This window comes from Mesocricetus auratus, unplaced genomic scaffold (assembly GCF_017639785.1).
Source record: "Mesocricetus auratus isolate SY011 unplaced genomic scaffold, BCM_Maur_2.0 Super-Scaffold_100008, whole genome shotgun sequence".
In the NCBI taxonomy this organism is placed as follows: domain Eukaryota; kingdom Metazoa; phylum Chordata; class Mammalia; order Rodentia; family Cricetidae; genus Mesocricetus; species Mesocricetus auratus.
Window position 1 is genome coordinate 69,077,769 of NW_024429192.1, and position 13,147 is coordinate 69,090,915.

The window sequence follows — 13,147 nt, forward strand, 5'->3', positions numbered from 1 at the left end:
CCCACCTGGTGCCTGGCCAGATTCACTCTTTTGGAGCCCGGACCTTAAAGGCCAACAGAAAACCTGAATAGTTGGTAAGGTGGGGGCACTTTGGGGACCAGACAGCAGGAATGGGGCAAGGAAAGAGGTGGAGAGTCGCAGCAGTCAGTGGTGGTCCAGGCCCTCTTCCCAGGTCAGGCCAGGCAGATGGCTTCCCCCTCCTCAGCCCTGACAGGCAGCTCAGAGGTGGTCAGGAGAGGAAATGGGGATAACTGTCCCTTTTACTCATCCAAAGCCTAAACTCCTGGGGCCACACACTGGAGTTCTTTCTGCTCAGTCGCTCCCGCCTGAGCCAGGGCCCAACCTCCTCCACTCCGTTTGCACCCCGGCTCCAGGCCAAATCTGGCCAATTTGTTCTGAGACAGGGTTTTGGTTTCATAGCCTCATTTGAATGAGTTCCAACAGAATTCCTGCCTCCCCCACTGCAAAGTTTGCCCACCCCCTCCCCCAGCCTGTTTCCTGCCAAGCCAAGGCTGGCGTAGGGGAAGGGTAACCCAGACCAAATCTCAGAGTGACACTTGCTGGACCTCCACGCTGCTCTTCCCTGGCAGTCCCAAACACAGGCTGTAAAGGCCAGCCGCTACCATCTCTGTGTCTCCCTTCTGAGCATGCTGGAGCTCTGCCGGCCATCCATCCCCCTGGGAGCCTCAGTTAGCTACCTGGACCAGGAGCAGGTGAAGCTAGAACCTTGCACAGCTGGATCCACAGTAGAGGTGCACTGTCCACTGCCCGGCCCGCCTTGACACATTCCCTGTCCCTCGGAGCTGAAAAGACTGTATCTCAGATGCACCAGATAGATGCACGTGTACCCAGAGAAAGCTGTCCTCAGGAACAGCCATACTTGTGAAACTAAATCACAGACAGCCCCCAGGGTGCTCTTTTACAATCCTAACACGCCATGCAGAGTACATGCTCCGCCTCTTTCAAGAGACTACGTGCTGACCCAGTGTCAGACCCCCAGGGGCAAGAGATATCATTCCTCAAGCCTTTTATCCAGCAGACAAGCAGGAGGACAATTTCTGGTTTACAGGCAGGGAGGAAGCCCTGAGATATTCAGCAGATCGTCTGGGAGCACACAGTAGGACCGGAGCCCAGGTCCCAGAGACCTGTGTGCCTACTATACTGTACTATGGGGTAAGCTTGGAAAGCAGCCTGGAAGTTCTACCCAGGAGCTTAAGGCAGCCATCTTCAAACCCCTCCCCCTGGGAGGAGATGCCTGGTCCAACAACCTGCGTCACAGCCCAGGTGTGTCATTTCCTGAGCTCCCAGAGGGGGTGGGCGGGGCCAGGGCTGGCCCTGCGGCGTTGCTTCAGCGTCTTCAATCCTCTGACACACACAGCACTGGACCTGTGTGTTCCTCACACGCACAGCACTGGACCTGTGTGTTCCTCACACGCACAGCACTGGATCTGTGTGTTCCTCACACGCACAGCACTGGACCTGTGTGTTCCTCACACGCACAGCACTGGACCTGTGTGTTCCTCACACGCACAGCACTGGACCTGTGTGTTCCTCACGAGCACAGCACTGGACCTGTGTGTTCCTCACGAGCACAGCACTGGACCTGTGTGTTCCTCACACGCACAGCACTGGACCTGTGTGTTCCTCACACGCACAGCACTGGACCTGTGTGTTCCTCACGAGCACAGCACTGGACCTGTGTGTTCCTCACACGCACAGCACTGGACCTGTGTGTTCCTCACACGCACAGCACTGGACCTGTGTGTTCCTCACACGCACAGCACTGGACCTGTGTGTTCCTCACACGCACAGCACTGGACCTGTGTGTTCCTCACACGCACAGCACTGGACCTGTGTGTTCCTCACACGCACAGCACTGGACCTGTGTGTTCCTCACACGCACAGCACTGGACCTGTGTGTTCCTCACGAGCACAGCACTGGACCTGTGTGTTCCTCACACGCACAGCACTGGACCTGTGTGTTCCTCACACGCACAGCACTGGACCTGTGTGTTCCTCACACGCACAGCACTGGACCTGTGTGTTCCTCACACGCACAGCACTGGACCTGTGTGTTCCTCACACGCACAGCACTGGACCTGTGTGTTCCTCACACGCACAGCACTGGACCTGTGTGTTCCTCACACGCACAGCACTGGACCTGTGTGTTCCTCACACGCACAGCACTGGACCTGTGTGTTCCTCACACGCACAGCACTGGAGCTCCTGGCACACATCTGTGTGTGGAGGAGCCCCGGTGTTGCCTCTAACAGAACAGTGCTGCGGTCCTCCCACGCTGAGACCGCCTCTCACCTCCACCTTCAGAGCCACCTCCCTAAGTCACTCACTCTTAATCAGGATCAGAATCGTGAGTTCAAATCCAGGCTCTAAGTCTTACCAGACAACATGGGAAAAGTTACTGCTTTTGAACCCCACTTTCGTTACCTGTAAAATAAGAGAGTAAAGCCACCTTGTGGGGTTGCTATGGGGATGAATATACACAAGAAATCTAGCACAGGGGGCTGGGGAGGTGGTTCAGCGAGTGAAGTACTTGGGGCTCAAACATGAGTGCCAACTTCAGATAAGCGTGCCTCTATAACCCCAGCTGGGTGGCAGACATGGGCAGATCCCAGGACTCAAGAGCCAGCCAGTCTAGCCCAATCAGCAAGTTCCAGGCGATGTGAGGCTGTTGCAGAAAATAAGTGACTGAGGATGACACCCTGACTGGTGTTGACACTGCTGGCTTGCACACACGCCTAGCATAGGTGAGTGTACGCACACACAGACGGAAGTCTAGAATGACGCTGGGCATGGTGGTGCATGCCTGTAATTCTGCCTAGCCCAGAGGATGAGGCAGGAAGACCACAAGTTCCAGGCTAGTCTGTGCAATTTAGCAAAACACTGTCTCAGCCCCCCCCCATCCCCTCAAGTGCTGGGATTAAAGGCAAGGCTGCTGCCACTACTGCCACCACCACCCAGCTTATCTCAGGGCTTTAAAAGGACCTCTCTTGGGTCTTGGCTTCCGTGGTGGTTTGAATGAGAATGGCCCCCATAGGCTCATGTATTTAGATGCTTAGTCATCAGGGAGTGGTACTGTTTGAGAAGGATTAGAATGAGGAGGTGTGGCCTTGTTAGAGGAAGTATGTCACAGGGGTGGGGAGGGGTGTGGGCAGGCTTTGAGGTTTCAAAGAACCATGACAGGCCCAGTCTCTTTCTGCTTACAGATCAGGATGTAGAACTCTCAGTTACTGTTCCAGGGTCATGTTTCCTGCCATGATAAGGAATTGACCCTCTAAAACTGTAAGCCAGCCCCCAATTAAATGCTGCCTTTTGTAAGATTTGCTGTGGTCATGGTCTCTTCACAGCAATAGAACAGTGGATTAAGGCAGTTTCCAAATGTGAAATAAAAAAACAACAAATAAACAAATTGTGCCAAAAGGGGTTGTGGTCATGCGCAGCCTAGTCAACATACAGACTGCCTGATGCTCACCCAAGGACAAGACAATCACAAAATTTGTTGATTGAGCCTGGCGGCGGCTCTCACCTTTAATCCCAGCACTCAGGAGATAGAGTCAGGGGGATCTCTGTGAATTAGTGGCCAGTCTGGTCTACAAAGTGAGTTCCAGGACGGCCAGGGCTATACAGAGAAATCCTGTCTGGAAAAACCAAAACCAAAACAACCCTCCCAAACCAAAACAACAAACACAACAACAACACAAAGTTTGGTCCTTGGAATATAGCCAAGGCCTTTCCTGTCAGGGACATTTAAGAAGAAAGTGTCACCTCCATTATTTGTTTCCTAAGCTCTATATGTGTTACCGTGTGAGCTTTGCCGCCCACAGCAAGGTGGTCAGGATTCTGTCTTGTGAAACCTAAAAGTGCCGAACACCACCCCTGGATTTAGGTCTGTTGATTCTGCCTCATGACCTTCGCCAAAACCCATCTGAAGAACTGAATTCTTAAGGAAAAACTATCTCATGGAAAAATAAGATAAGTCCAGTTGAATCCAGCTATTCAATATTGCAGATATCTGTGGCAAGCTTTCAGGCTTTTTCACCATGTGAACACAGGTCGTTTGGTGGAGAGGAAACGGGCAAGCGAGGTGAAAGCAAACAGTGGGAAGGTGACCATTAGCCAACTGCGCCTCAATGAGGTCGGACTGTAGGGTTGCCCCTGATTCAGTCTCCAAGCAGACTTTTCTGTTCTGGGAACTGGGTGCCCGCCGTTTGGCACCTGGTTCTGGGTAGGGACAGGGGCTGGACTGGGGGAGGAGCTCTAAGGCTAGCCCCTGCCAATCTGAGGCTTGTTTGTTTGCTTGCTGTTTCTCCCTGGCTCAAGCCTTGGAAGCAGAATCTGCTTCTCAAGCTGGGCTCCACAAGGCTGTCCCAGTGTCCAGTGGTCTCAGGAGCCCTAGGCCTGGGATGTTATGAGTCTCGCAAACTCACACTTTTCTTAACAGACCTAGAGCATGGGTTCCTTGGATTATTCTTCCCATGAAATCTGCACACTTATTCTTTCTTGGAAGCCTTTGGGTTTTCTCTGCATCTTCTTGTCATTCTTGGCCCTCAGGCTAAGTGATTGCTGTGGAGATAGAGTCACAAGGGCTAAGAGTGAATCCTCTAAGATTGCACACGCCCCAAATAGTGGAATCGAAGTGAAGTTCCGCAGCTAGGTTTCTCTGACTCCAGGGTGGGGAGAGATAGTATCTCTACTTTTAGTTCATAACTCTGTCTGAATGCTATTTCCCAGACAACGTCCCTGCAAGAATGATGTGGCTCTCCTTCCAGTCCATGGAAATACCCTCCTTTCTCCTACCTCTGTGCCCTTGCCACTTCCCATTGGAATACCAACCTCAGCCCTGACATCCACCTGGGGCACAGAGATCAAGGGTTATGACATTCAGAGACAACAGGGAACAGAGGGAAGATTTCCCCAAATCACCACTTGCCTTCATCCTGGTTGCTTGAAAGTACTGTCCCTAAGCGTCAAGACAGAAGAGCGAGGAATGAGGATGGCTGGGAGCCACCCAGGACGCCTGCACAGGGGAGAAGTAAAGGTCAAGCTTGGTTGCCTCCCCTTTCTGGAGGAAATAGGAGAGAAAGGATTGGGAAAGGATAGGGATGATAATTAGTGACTTTTCTTGTTCGTTTTTCCAGGTCTAAGAATCAAATACCTATTCACCCATCCACTTAACCAACCATCTCTTCATCTAACCACCCTGCCATCTGACCATCCATCCTCTACTGCTATACACCCATTTTCAATCCGTTTGTTCATCCATCCACTCTTCTATTCATCTGGATAGCTATCATCTTGTTTATGCTTAAATATTCATCTTCCCATTCCTTCATCCTCCCTCCTATCCAGCCCTTCATTTATCTATCCCCTTACCGATTGTTGTGTAAGCCTGGAGAGCTGTGAACAAACCTCTATTCACTCACTCCAGATGGGGCACCAATGTAATAATTCCACTCCAGTCAGGCTTAGTCTGAACTGGTTAGGTTATTGTGGTTTTATCTACAGACACACTCAAAGGCAGCTAGCTGCATCATTGAAAAACCCACTCCAGCATAGGTGGTGACTCTTGAGATTCCATTTTTAATGGTGTGTGTGTGTGTGTGTGTGTGTGAGAGAGAGAGAGAGAGAGAGAGAGAGAGAGAGAGAGAGGGAGAGAGAGAGAGAGAGAGAGAGAGAGAGAGAGAGAGAGAGAGAGAGAGAGAGAGCATGTGCTCATGCATGAGTGAGGTTGTCCACAGAGGTCAGAAGAGGGTGTCAGATTCTCAAGCAGGAGCTACAGGCAGCTGTAAGCCTCCTAATGTGGCTGCTGTGATCATAGTAGGTGCCCTGAACTGGCTAGCCATCTCTCCTGTCTCTGCTGAAGACTTTTTTTTATTCATTTACTTATTTTTCTTTAAGAAAGGGTTTCCATGTGTAGTATCTGACCTGGAAATTACCTTTGTAGAGAGCTGGTCTTGAACCCACAGAGACCTACCTGCTTCTGCTTCTGGGGTACTGGCATTAAAGGAGTGTGCCACCATGCCTGGCTCCGAGTGACAACTCTTGAAAGCAGCGTTCTTGGAACCCCCTGCACAGCTTGTAGACAGCTCCACTAGAGATTGTATGGCAGCTCTCCTCAGCAACTGCTACTGTCCATATAGCCTAAGGGAGGGCCTCGGGACTGAGTTTTACAGGTTTCACTTACTTCCTGAGTCTAACGAGCATCCTTCCTCCTTGCAGGAGGAAATGCTTCCAATTACAGGAAACAGCTTACAACACCCTTCACACACACACCCATCCACTTGCCCGTGAACTTGCTCATCCACATAGCATTTGTCCGTAGTCCATTCATCCTGGCATCGTCTGTACGCCCATCTACACACATACCCCTTTCTCTATTTGTGTACCCGTCACTCATTCACCCAACCATTCTTCATTCATACATGCTCACTTGTTTGTCTGTTCCTCTGCCCATAGGTATATACATACTCTAGCCACCTATCCATCCAGATACCATACCCATTAATTCATCAATTCATTGGTCTCCTAAATTATCTGTATTAAATTCAAAAACCAATAAAGCACAGATGTATCTTTTATTCAAAGATTTTATTTGAGAAGAAGAGCACTATGGGAGTAAAAAACTTCAATTCTGAATTCAAATCTTGTCTCTTGCCCCTTATAGATTTTATGACTTTGAACAAGTTATCTAACTGTAATTAGCTGAGATTTCCTATCTGTGAATCAGAAATGTTAAGAGTATCTACTCCTGTGGTGACATTTTGTTTATGACCTAACAAATAAAGCTTGCCCGAAGATCAGATTTCAAAGCTAGCCACACTAGTCAGCCATAGAGGTCAGGCAGTGGTGGCTCACACCCCGCAGCCACACTAGATAAATAGCCACAGAGGCTGGGTGTTGGTGGTGCACGCCTTTAATTCCAGCACTTGTGAGACAGAGGCAGCTAGATTTCACCCTGGGATACATGAGAGTGAATTAGTCTAAAAGAGAAACATTGCTCACACCTTTAATCCCAGCACTGGAGGGGAATATAAGGCAGGAGCTCAGGGTCTCAGTCTGTATGTACACTGAGGACGGGATGGCCCCAGCCTTGGTAGAGGCAAGAACTCTCTAGTGGCTGGCTGTTTTGCTTTTCTGATCTTCAGCTTGAACCCCAATATCTGTCTCTGAGTTTATATTCATGCTACATACTCCCAAAGTTGTTCCAAAGAGGAAATGATCTGTAAATGTAAACACTAGAATTATAGCTAGCAAACAGTCAGCATTGGGGCAAACAGCTCCTGTAGGAGTAATCAGGAGGCAATATACCCACCTCATCCCTCCCCTCCCTTTTCCCCTACTCTCTTCTGTCCTATTTCTCTTGGGCAGCCCTGAACACATCATGCCGTTCTCTATTCCCATGTTGTGACTGCTGACTCCAGCTCAACCCCACTCCCGAGCTCTGGATCCACATAGGCTTACTGGGCATCTCTCCTTAGGCTGAACTTGTTCCCCTTCACACATACCATTCCTTTTCTTGAACTTTCTGAGTCCATAAATGACACCAAAGCATACCCAATAGCAATAGATGTCAGACTTTGACATCTAGTCTTGCTACCTTCCCACACCCCTTCCATCATTAAACACATTGTTACTCAACATTGTAATACTCTTCGCATCTCTGTAGCACCTCTTCTCCATCCCATCTCCCGCTCTGACCAATTGTCCTTTACTAAGACTTACATCCTTGCTTTCCTGCCAACATCGCTGTATCCACTGGTACCTCCTATTCCTGCTTCACTACACTCCTCCAAAACCCATTTTCATGATACCACTCTTGCCAAAATGAATCAGTGATACCTTGAATATCTTACATCACTGTACCAGACTAAGGGCTCCTTGAAGGTATTGTGTAACAGTGTCCTCTGACACTAAAACATTCCATCCTGCAGGGAAGCTCCTTTAGCAGGGAAGTAAACAACAACAAAAAAGCTTCAAGAACTCCCTGAAACTGAGCAGATTCACTAAGCCCCTCCCTGCCAGAGTCAACAAAGCCCAGCTGCGAAGAAGACTGAGATCAGATCAGCTGCCCAGAAGAAGCAGAAACCAGCTGAGCTGCTGGAAGAGAGACCAGAGTCATTTGGAAAGGGCACTCTCCAACCTGTTGAGCTGCCTGCAGGCTGTGAGTGTGCTGCAGGTTCCCAGCTTCTGTGAGCTGTCACCCATGCTGGGATAGGCTTTGGTGATGGAGCTGTCTTTGAGTCATTTCTGCTCCTGTAAGTAACCCTCACCCATATTGCTGTAAGTAATGCCAATTAAATTCATGGGTGGTATCCATAATTTGATCTGTTTTGGGAAGCCATGTGGCCTAGTTTTAGATCAGTGGATCTCTGAGAGGCAAACCTGTGGAGACAGTCTCTCACTTGGCATGGTCCAGTGGACCTCTGCACAGCACAGAATACGGCTGGAACCATGAGGTCTGCATGCTCTCTTCTCTCTCATAATGCTGGTGATCCTCTTGGCGGGATTCCGTGTCACTTTGTCAGACATGTGTGGGGCAGATGTGATCAACCCTGGAAACCCCGTTTTCCCCTGTATTTTTTCCTAAAATTCTTTGGAAACCAATGCTCCTTAGGTTCTTATCTGGAAATACCAACTGTCACTCCAGACCTTTCTGATTCAGTGTGGGAAGGATTGGAGGCAATGAAAGATTAATGGGCACATATAAGAAAGCAACACAGGGGACATTAACTACATCTCCTAATTCTGAGAAAAAAACAAAACGTTAGTGCCTTCTCAAAATTCACCCTTTATAAAAAGACTTAGGCATGCAGTGTCCTTTTGTAGGACAAGAGAACAGTTAGAGAGATACAAGCTAACTTTACGCAAGCCGTTTATGGCAAATCACTTATTTCTGCAAATGTGCATTGTTAAGTTTTGAACACCTTTTAGCTCTGCAAGGACAGGACGTGCCTGGCTCTATATTTAAGCCAAGCTAATGAAATTCTGAGCATTGTTTTGAGTTTAAAAGTTGTTCCCAGGCTGTGGTGGGACCGCGGCAGTCTGTCTTGGGTTTCCTGTCTGGAGATAAGTAGAATTGCTTCTTCTCAGGGAGAGTTTTGTCACACAACATAATTGACACCTGAACGTGACCGAACCAAAGATGAGATGAAGGAGGAGTGTGTGCGTGGTCCTGACTGTGGGCCGCACAACAGCCAACTGAGGCTGAGCAGCCTAAGTGAGCAACATCTGTGAGCAAATTCCCCTCGAGTTGTCCTTTTCTGTGCGGTGTGTGTCACCAGCCTTGTGCTACGGCAGTTGCATGGTTCTTTCTATGGGTAGTGAGACATGAAGCTAAGGCTGAGCCATCAGGACTGGGAATGCCTGCTGCAGGAAGAGTCCCAGGATGCTAGTCTTCGTCTGTGTGGTACGGGCAGCATGCTCGCTGGATGAGTGAGGTCTACCACATGAATACAGAGATGCCCTCAAAACAGTTTAAGGTTTAGAGGAGATTTTGCAGTCTTTGAGATTAGCGCACAAGAGCTGAGAGTGTTAGCAAGCAGCTGCAAGGTTACCTGGCCTCTGTTGTGTGGAGTTAGGAACGCATCTGATGCCAAGATGGCAGCCAAGCAGGAACTAGTATGTGTAAAGAGCAATTACAAGAAAAAAGGGAGACACGGCTAGCATCCTTCGTGTTAGCCTCTGACTTGGTAACTAAGTCAGATAAAGAGGATGAGAGAGAGAGAGCAATAGCAAAGGCATAACAATAAAAGGCACCCCTCAAGTCCAACTTTTAGTAGAAAAAGAGTGAAAATCTGTAACGCAGCATACAGATGGGTGCTTTAGCCATGGTCATACTGGTTGCGTGCCTCGGATCAGGGAGCTGTGTTTGAACCCCAGGTCACTTGGCCAGATAGAACCGTATTTTTGGAGGAGATAAAGACAAGGTTAGCCGGGTGGTGGTGGTGCACGTCTTTAATCCCAGCACTGGGGAGGCAGAGGCAGGTGAATCTCTGTGAGTTCGAGGCCAGCCTGGTCTACAAGAGCTAGTTCCAGGACAGCCTCCAAAGCCACAGAGAAACCCTGTCTTGAACCCCCCACCCTCCCACCAAAAAAAAAAAAAAAAAAAAAAAAAGGAAAAAGAAAATGAAAAGGACAGTTCAGGAGGGATCTCTAGCTATTGTGGAACACTGGTAGCTTTGCTGAGCCTTTTAGTGGAGCAAGATCTTTCTACAGCAGGAAGGACTCTGGCAGTGACTTAGGCCAGCATCTAAAGACAGTTGATAAAGTGAGGGAGAGACTAGAGGAGATAGTAAGAAGGGAAAGTCAAGGAAGATCTGTCTGGTCTACAGGAAGACAAATGTGGCAAGAGTCGTTCCAACCTGGGGTTCCTGAGGAAAACACTGATAGAAGCCAAACTGTGTGCTAAGGAGCCTCTGGAAGACTGCAAAGCCTGAGGAGGAGGTCACAGAAGATATCCGTGACAGAACAACACAGGTGACAATAATGAAGCCTGTCCCAGGGGTGGGTAATTATTACCCCAGACTAAGGAGCTGTGACTGGTCGTTCTCTGTCCTGCCAGCCAGCTCCCAACTAGCAACATGGAGACTTATTATTAATTATGAAAGCTCGGCCTTAGCTTAGGCTTGTTTCTGGCCTCCCCGTGCCTTGTCCCCACCTTTGATCTGTGGAGGAAGCAACTGACACAGTGGATGGAACCTTCGATGCTGTATTAGGCTTTGCTTGCGTTTAACTTCAGTATCTTCCTAGTTGTGAACATCTCGGGTCACTTGCTACTTGCTGAGAACAGATGACAACAGACCTTCAAAATGTTTCACCAAGGCTATCTTTGCACCCCCCATTGTTTGTTATGGGATGGGGGTTTGGGATGCTACCTTGCCCTGTCCATCTTCTGGCAAAAGCTTTGTTGTATAAATGACATAATGCTAACCTGTGAGTATTTTGCAGATTTGGAAAGTCATTGAAGAGGCAACTGGGTGTGATGGTACTTCAACCACCTCATAACCCTACTGGGGCTGGGTTAATTGAAACAAACAAACAAAAAAAATCCAGGAGAACATTCCCAGAGGCCATAAGGTTATTGAACAACAACAAAACAACAACAACAACAAACAAACAAACAAACAAAAAAACCAGTGCCAGGGTGGCTCCCTTCCTGGGAGTTGTTGGCCAGAGAAGTCTCTGAGGCCCCATAAACCATAAAGACTATTGCTACTGCTGTTGGTAGGAGCTATTGATGAAGACCCTGCAGGACATGGAGAAAATAAGTTTGGACTGAACTAAAAATTCCCAGGCTGCTGGCTGCCTTTAATAATACTAGAGGTGGCCATGAAGGCTGCTGGTGGGGAACTGTCACCAACATTCCTGCTTGGCTATGGACCCTAAATGCTAAATGCTGACACGCCAGGCAAGATATGCCTGACTTGACAATAGTGGATTGGCTATCATGAGTAAGACTGACAGCCTTCGGACTGGGTTTAAGGCCTGCTCCGTATGAGAGAGTTCACATCCGGTAGGCTAGGACAAATACCTGTGGCTGAGGAGGTAAGAGGTCCCAACAGGGAAGCAACGTCTACGGTTTTCCCAGATGGATGTGCTGTACCTGTCAAACTGCCTTCCAAACATGTAGTGTGTAGGCCCATACTTCCCTGTTACCATCAGCCTCAACTCCTAACCACTGGCGAAGCTCCTCAGAACAAGTGACTGTTACTGTGGCATGGTGACCTATTTCGTAGTCATAGCTGGACATCTATAGTCATCCCTTCCAAGGCTCAGGGATCATTGGGGAAGAAGGGTATAAGAGCCAGGGGAAGAGGTGGAGTGTTGTGTAAGAGTTTCCTCAGAGTAAAACATTCCATCCTGCAGGGAAGCTCCTTTAGCAGGGAAGTAAACAACAACAAAAAAACCTTCAAGAATTCCCTGAAACTGAGCAGATTCACTAAGCCCCTCCCTGCCAGAGTCAACAAAGCCCAGCTGCGAAGAAGACTGAGATCAGATCAGCTGCCCAGAAGAAGCAGAAACCAGCTGAGCTGCTGGAAGAGAGACCAGAGTCATTTGGAAAGGGCACTCTCCAACCTGTTGAGCTGCCTGCAGGCTGTGAGTGTGTTGAAGGTTCCCAGCTTCTGTGAGCTGTCACCCATGCTGGGGTGGGCTTTGGTGATGCAACTGTCTTTGAGTCAGTTCTGCTCCTGTAAGTAACCCCCACCCATATTCCTGTAAACAACTCCAATAAAACTCATGGTTCACCCAGCTGGACTTTAGTGCTATCTATGTCACTCAGTGGTCTATCGTGGATTCCCTGTTTGGGGTGTTTTGTCTCCTCAGGAAAAGTTTTGTCACACAGCCGGGCGTTGGTGGCGCACGCCTTTAATCCCAGCACTTGGGAGGCAGAGGCAGGCGGATCTCTGTGAGTTCGAGGCCAGCCTGGTCTACAGAGCGAGTTCCAGGACAGCCTCCAAAGCCACAGAGAAACCCTGTCTCGAAAAACAAAAAAACAAAACAAAACAAAAAAAAAACAAAAAACAAAAAAACAAAAAAAAGTTTTGTCACACAACAGAAGGCAGTCACTATGTCACTTACCAATAGTAAAGTTCAGGGACTGACAAGAGAGCTCGGTGAGAGCCTGTTCAGAGCATGTATTATTTCAGCAAATAATCGAAGGGCGATGCTGAGAATACAAGCATGTACTGGGGAGGGCTTGCTACAGTGAAATCTGCATATTGCTGTGCTGGACCGTCCCTGGAAATCAGCAAAAATATGAGAGAAGGATGGCTAGAGACTGGAATGGGGACATTTGCCTAACCTATGATGCGCTGGGAGGTGCAGCTTAGAAGTCCCTCGCCCCTCCGATGGGGAGAAGCTGTTTAGAGACCAGAGAGGTTTGACATAAGACAGGAGGAGCCTAGGCCATCCGAGTGGCAGTTCTGGAGGAATCGGCTAAGCGATGGCAGGATAGGAATGTAGCCCAGCACCCTGGGAGGGCAGGAGGACATTGGAATGGCCAGCTTCTAGGTGTGAAAGCCATGGGGCTGGAGCCCAGAGCCATCCTCTCTATCAGGTATCAAGTCTCAGAAACTCAGCTGTGATGAAACGGTAACAAAGGGAAGATGTCAGCCATTAGGCACCTTCA